The following is a 7,702-nucleotide window of genomic DNA, read 5'->3' as shown; positions in this document are numbered from 1 at the left end:
GGCTTTGCATTTTTCTGACTGACCTGGACTTGATGATGGCGGCGGTGGCGGTCTTGGCGAAAGATCCAGTTCCATCTGAGACACTCTGTCGTCTTTTCTTATCTGCTGAGGTTCTGGCAAAGCGCAGCTGCATCGAACCTGACTAGATGTAGCTGCACGCATCCTTTGTTTGCCCTGCAAATCTCGATCTGTTGCTCTTCTTGCTGTTTGGCCGCTGATGCCATGGAAGAAAATATTCTTCCTGTAAAGAGGCCGAAACTGAGCTAGGGCACGTCAAGATATGTAGGGTATACAAAGAAAAAGAAATGTCATGGTCGTTTCAGCAGCTCACGACAGCCAACACGCTCCATCGTCGGGATTGGAAGTATCCAGCACGGCTGTTCCGAGCGCTGCTGCTCTTGTTATTCTTCTTCTTCAGAAATTCTCCACACCTTGTCGGCCAAAGTACGCGCGCGCGTGCACGGAAAATAGATGCGCTGAGCCGTTTCTTGTTCGATTTTGACAAATGGCCCGATATCTGAGACTTTCGACCTTCGGGGCTACGCGGTTTTTTTGAGAAAACACTAAAAACAAATTTGTTCGCAAAAAAATCGAATCTGTCGAAGCAAAGTGCAGAGACGACAATGGCGGAAGGAAATGGAAGGCGATTCTTGTGTCAGTTGGTTATTGGGCTCACGGAGCACAGCAGCCGCGATCCCATGGACGGTGATGCATCGTTCTTTGTGGATATCCTGTCAAGCGGCGACAGCGCTTCTAGTTCTGAGAGCGCATGTCAGTCGAATCGATCGCAAGTGACACGCGGCACTTACCTGTCGGGGGCGACGATGATGAGGACTTGGCCTGGATGAGTATGATCAAGGCCAACCACAGTCTGCCTCAGAGATAGCTGCTACAGCTCCAGGCAAGGACAACCAGTTGGATTCCTGAGGGTACGCCGCTTGCAAGGTCGCTGGCCGCCCTTGCGCGGGTGGCAGAACTGTTTCCTGAGTGTCACGCCAGACCTGCTAAAACAGCACGAAATGATGCGAGTTTTCTTTGCGACGATGATCCTAAAATGTTTTGGATGGCAAGCTCGATACTCGAGCCAATAATGGCGAATCAGACCATCACGGAGCACGTGAGGCTGGGCAATCTCGAGTACTAGTAACATTCTGTTACTTTTGAGTTGGTGGTGTGAAACGCTTGTCAGGCTGTGTTACTGATGTTTTGAAATGGTCAGTCTCCACAAAGTGTGACAAGGCGAATCTGGACGCATTTGCTCTGTTTGACTCCTTCACAATAAGTATGTGAATGCTGTTACATGTATCATGGTGTTCCGTCAAAATCTGTTGCAGACTATCCTGTCAAGCATGTCCATCACCAGGAGAACAGATAAATCACCTCTCCTTCTAATGCTGCTATTGCTGCTGTTGAAACTACACAACCTCAATAAAGTCACGGAATGCTGGAAATGAAGTACCTGAACAGTCAAAACACTTTACTATATTAGTTGGCTATTGATATCACACGGAAACAATTTTTGGTGGCTCCAAACACACTGATCTTTCAAAATTGTAAAAAAAAAGAACAATTCATTAACATGACTCCTGACTGTAAAATGCATTTCTACATGGTCAATATTGGTCTGATGGCCGTGAAACGAAGTGACAATACTCTACAAAGGCTAGACATCAATTTGCAACAAAAAAATCAATTTCACCAAAACAGCCCCGAAGGTCGATTTTCTCAGATATTGGGCCAAATAATGGCTTGTTGTTTTGCTCTCGACCTTGGCTATCCTTCTACCGTTCAGTATTTTACGGAAACGCAACGGTTCCCCCTGTTTTTTTAGCCGAACTTTGGCCAAAGTTACTGGAAAACCCGGAACTCGTTTGAAAAAATACGAACGGTGGAAGTCTTGGAACGTCTTTCGTGCGTGTGGATTCAAAAATTCAGGCAGTTTGAGCCAACCGTAATGAATCCCGTAGAGTTGAAAGTGAGTGATATTGATGGGAAAATGCGATTTGAGCACTGACCGATTGTGTGGGACAGTATATGCACGCGCCTGTCACGTGCATGATGTAGCTGGTGACGCTAGCATGCCAATCCGTGAACCCTAAAGTTTCATGCCATATAGCAATCTTCAGACAACTGAATACGGTGATGCACAGCTAGTATGGTATTTATACAGCAGCATAGGAAGGAATCTGTGAAGGTTTGAGGTCTGGTGGGTGCAAAAAGTCCTGGATGGAAAATGTGCAACGCTTTCCACCTGTATAAATACCATACTAGCTGTGCATCACCGTAATCAGTTGTCTGAAGATTGCTATATGGCATGAAACTTTAAGGGGGCACATCACCCAAAAATTCGCTGAAAAATCGAATTTGTAAATTCATATTAAGTGCTACGTCAGTTGAAAGAGCATGAATAGCTGCAAATTCTCTGAAAACTGTGTCCCTATCTGACCAGCCGTTCAAGAGTTATGGCCGAAAATGTGCCCTTGCAAGGAAAGATTTTTTTGTTGCATGCTGTCATTTGTTGGCAGCACTGTATTTGAATGTGAGCAGACCGTGCGCAACTTGTCGTATTATGGAAACACGCGAAAGTGTGCAGAATTTTGCCCCAAGTCCAAAAAAGTCCAAAAAATCACGTTAAAAAACCACGTATTGGGCTGCACGGCGGCGGGCGAAGCCCGCCGCCGTGCAGCAGGACTTTTGCCAGCACCCTCGTGACGTTGCAGATATGTGGCTTGATTATTGTAGTTGACGTTGATTTAGTGACTTTGGCAAGTTTTTTGTCGTGTCAAGAAGTCAGGTAGGATTCAGTACTAGGCAGTAGTGAAACGTGAGTGGCAGTCTTTGCCGGTTTCTGAGGGCATCCTGGATTTGGTTTGCAGCGCTGTGGAAATGGCTTGCTGTGGAGGTCCCAGCACTGGATGTTGTATCAAAGGTACGACCTCGTAGCACGTGCCAAACCTAAAAAAATTCAAAAATTGCCTTGGGTCTGTGGGAGTCCGTGAAAGAACGCCCACTCGTTCCGTTGTGACAGATTCCAGGGCCACGTTGAGGGGCCCTACCCCACCACCCATGGCTGCTTCTGGACTTGTTTTAGGTTTGGGTCCCGCGCACGGACAGAATGGGCACGAAAATGTGAAAAAAATGTAAATGCATTTGTTTGGCTCCTGGGTGGCTCGCACACCGTAGCACTATGCCGGAAATTTGAGTTTTTCCGGCCTGGAAAGCCTGTCAGTGAGACGCAAGAACTTGTAAATCATGTCCTGAGGGCCAGCATAGTGGCAGGAGTGTGTGGTCAAAATTTCACTCAAATCCACTGAGAAACACCAAAGTTACGGTCAATTGAATGCCATATGAAATTTTTGGGTGATGTGCCCCCTTAAGTTACGACAATCAAGACGCGTGGTTTTCCTGTGACTCGTGTGTTACTGCTCTGCTTCCGCATTGAGCACTCTATCGATCCGGAGGACTCCGCTATTTGTAGCCTGCTCTCACTTTTCAAGTGAGTGAGCACTCTCTCCCCTAGGTTCGAGACGATGGATGCACCTACGCGCATCAACTTGGGATACTCGCTCAAGAACATCCCGATGCCAACGGCCAAGGAATACCGGAAACGACTAATTGAGAAGGTGGAAAGCGTTGCACATTTTCCATCCAGGACTTTTTGCACCCACCAGACCTCAAACCTTCACAGATTCCTTCCTATGCTGCTGTATAAATACCATACTAGCTGTGCATCACCGTAATCAGTTGTCTGAAGATTGCTATATGGCATGAAACTTTAAGTTACGACAATCAAGACGCGTGGTTTTCCTGTGACTCGTGTGTTAGTCATTACTATACTGGTGATACGCTACACCGTAGTACACGTCTGGCGTCTGCACCATGTAATAGGGCTTGAAAGTGATGACGTCAAAACGGCCAGGGAGTAGTAAGTTGACATCAGATTTCTAATTTTGGATCCACTAAGGTGTGACTTTGCTATTGCCTAAGTATGTGGGTGCATAGCAACCCACTCATGTCGCATGCAGGTGTGACTTTTATTTCGCCACCAGTTGTAACCCCGCCCCCAGTAGCCAAATCAGTCAGTTTCACTGGTTACATCACCTTGCTGAGAGTAAGACGGCTTGAAATGTGCTTGGATCCATACAAAAACTGGATCCAAGTGGATCCAATTTTTGAATTTTTGAAATTGTTGCTATGCTGTGACGTAGCACTTTCAAGCCCTATGCCACCATGTCGTCCCCCCGGCCCCCGGGCACCCGCGCCGCGCCGCTCTGTCAGACCGAGATCATATTCATAAAAGGACTTAGGTGTTGCTGCCACATAATCATTGGTGACAAGAATCACAGCCATACATGAAGACAACTACTCGCATCGGGGACCTACCCCATTCCCACATAACAACACTACCTGTAACCAATCAGCAATCACGATCCAATGCTACGCTCTTCTCATCAAATATGGACAAAGAGCTGATGACATCATGTCTTAGGGTGCAGTCCCATACGTGGATACAGACCAGGGTGGTGTTGGTGTTGTCATTCTGATTGTCCTAAAATTCTTGTTGCCAAACACGTGTCACCATAATGACATGGCGGCTCTGTCTGAGCAACTAGCTCGACACATGCAGTAGCTGCTTGGGTGTGGTCTGGTATGCAGCAGACGGTACATTTGGGTGGTCGCGGATGAACCCATACACTGATACAGACCAGGGTGGTGTTGGTGTTGTCATTCTGATTGTCCTAAAATTCTTGTTGCCAAACACGTGTCACCATAATGACATGGCGGCTCTGTCTGAGCAACTAGCTCGACACATGCAGTAGCTGCTTGGGTGTGGTCTGGTATGCAGCAGACGGTACATTTGGGTGGTCGCGGATGAACAGGGTCCGTCTATGTGTAGGCGTTAATGATGTGCTGGAGGGCTGTTGCTGTTGTTGTTGTTGCTAGCATGCTGCTGCTGCTACTGCTGCTGCTAGCTGCTGTCTTTCAAGTCTTCTGGCATGTGCATGTGCGTGCCCCCGGGCATGTTTGACCAGTTTCTGTCAGTTCCTAGGATCCTGAGCATGCAATAGATGACTTGCACAAAGATCCCAGCGGCCGTGAGTGAGACGGGGCAAGTCTCAGCTACCTCAGAGTCAGTGCACCCTGTGTACCCAGGCTACACTGCGGGCACCCTGCACCAGCCACCACAGCCTACACACAGGGAGTAGTACTGTACGAGGTGATTTGGCATTGTTCTAACATTAATTTTAATAATTGGCATTTTTTAACAAATGTGTAAAATTTGCTTTTCTTCTGGCTGTTTCTCTGCTCCGGATGGCTGTATCGAAACATGGGTGGTGGCAAATGAGAGCCAGTTTATCGTAGATCAATATTGACCAGAACATTTGGTGCATATAATTTAATTCTCCCTGCCACGTCGGTATAACTAGTGGTGGGTACTTTGCCATTTTGTGTAAAATGAGCCCCTGAATGGACGAGGAGGGCAGTGAATTGCTTCCGCAGGGCCTTTGGACGACGTCAGGCCGTCTTGCCATCACTAAAGACAGGAATGAAGAACAGTAGGTCACGGAATACACTCTGTGAGAACGAAAACATGGCTGCGATACTATGCTACCTATCCAATTCCACCGTATAACACAGCCACTAGTTACAAATACAAAAACACGGCTTTCGCAGCATCAATGCAGTTCACTCCTCTGTTGACAGATTAATTTTCATCCACTAGCAATCCTTGAAGTGATATCTATCAACTTCAGAACATTGATGACCGAAAATCCCAGTTTGTGATGCCATTTTACAAATTTGTTAATTAAAAAATGACACACCAATTATTTGAACCCTGAGAATACTATGAAAGTAGGACTTGATTCAAGACACTTTCCAAAGTGGGATCATTCCCATTTTTGGACACAACGGGCATGAAGGATAGCACTTCCACTTGCAACAATTCATTTGGACGTAGCTTGTCTAGAACTAGAAGTGACTGAAAAACGTCATTTTACAACCATGTCAAAAAAAGCCAATCACCTCGTACTACTCCCTACCCTGCACTGTCTGAAGTGCACTTACAAAATAGTAGACTGTCTTTTTTTTGTCAGCATGACTGAACGGTAGAGTCTACACGGCATGTATGTGTACTAGTACAGTACTTCACTGTCTTCACTTCAGCAGCTCATGAGAGTGCATGCACAGTCACTCTCGTCTTATTTTTCGGTGAGACACTTACCGGTAGTGAAACTACTGTATTTAAAAAAAACTGTCTTACCAAAAATAGGTGAGCGTAAAAGCACCCTTGGTGCAACCAATAATATGGCATCCGGAAACAGCAAGTGTTGTAGGATAAGCACAAGGCTCCCAACAAGACGTCAAGTGTCATGCTACCCACCGCCATCAGAAGAACAAAGGATAACTGTGCTAGCCTAGTTCATATTCAATGTAATGCTAACCAGTACGGGATAATGGGGAGGCTGTTGGGAAGGCTGGGGAGCTGAAAAATCGTGTACGGTTCGGACAGCACAACGTCATGCATGCAGCAGTTATTGCGACGGTTAGCGTCGATAGACGCGAGTCATAAAGCACAGTCCATGGCCCTTGAGGTTGACGTTTCCGGACTTCCTTTCTCTTATATCTTCTCAAATAAAGCGGAATCAATCTGATAATACCAGTCTGTTATGAACACCAAGAAAGCAGCCATGGATGTTGTGCCATTCTAAAGGAACAACAGGTAAAGGATAAAGCAGTTCATCTGAAAAACTCAAGGACTATCCATAAATACAGCAAAATGATGATAATCCTAGGTTGGCAAAGTCCAACTCCGTCATGTGAGCCATTCGGTGAGTTATCATGGGAAGCATAGTGTTCAAAATGCTGAAATTTGAAAAGTTGCAGTTGTGTTCGTTGCCACACGACGCTATCGCCTGTTCACATTTGAAATGTGGCCATTTTTACGCTCGTGTCCCTGTGCACAGCATGGAAGGTTGAACAGATTCAACTCTTCCATCGCTTCCTGATCTGTACAGTAGTGCGTTCCCGTTCCTGACATTCACATTCGTCGCCGCTAACCAGCATCATGATCGCTCCAGTGGTTCTCGCCACTCCTTACGTAGCGTTCCGGTGCACCCGTCAAAATGTGAACTACTGTCGGCAATGGAGCCAGTATACGACGAGGCCAAATTCAAGGTGAATGCACCGTTTGATGATGCTCCAACAAGTCCTTTCACCATTGTATGGAATGTGTAAGAAGAGAAGTGGCTCAACAGCAGGTCCAACGCAGAAGGTACCTCACAGCGCAGTTTTGTTACATCCACAATGATGAACATACTCAGCAGATTGTGACGTGCATCAGACAAACTCTGGCATCATTTGTTCCACATCCTCTCAGGAGGAGACACATGTAGTTCAGTCACGTCTTCAGTACATGGGGTACCGTTGCCTTGTTGCAACTAAACAACAACCAACAACAACCAACAACAACCAACAACAACCAACAACAACCAACAACAACCAACAACAACCAACAACAACCAACAACAACCAACAACAACAACCAACAACAACCAACAACAACAACCAACAACAACCAACAACAACCAACAACAACCAACAACAACCAACAACAACCAACAACAACCAACAACAACCAACAACAACCAACAACAACCAACAACAACCAACAACAACCAACAACAACCAACAACAACCA

General features: G+C 46.2%; 1 protein-coding gene across 2 annotated transcripts in view; it reads right to left on the bottom strand.

Moving 5' to 3' along the window:
- The window catches only part of LOC135808180 (eukaryotic translation initiation factor 2-alpha kinase 3-like), a 156,197-nt gene that overhangs the window by 102,580 nt on the left and 45,915 nt on the right, over nucleotides 1–7,702 (bottom strand). The window lies entirely within an intron of this gene.

This window comes from Sycon ciliatum, chromosome 2, assembly GCF_964019385.1.
Source record: "Sycon ciliatum chromosome 2, ocSycCili1.1, whole genome shotgun sequence".
NCBI classification, from domain to species: Eukaryota; Metazoa; Porifera; class Calcarea; order Leucosolenida; family Sycettidae; genus Sycon; species Sycon ciliatum.
This window is presented reverse-complemented; position numbering and strand designations above follow the sequence as displayed.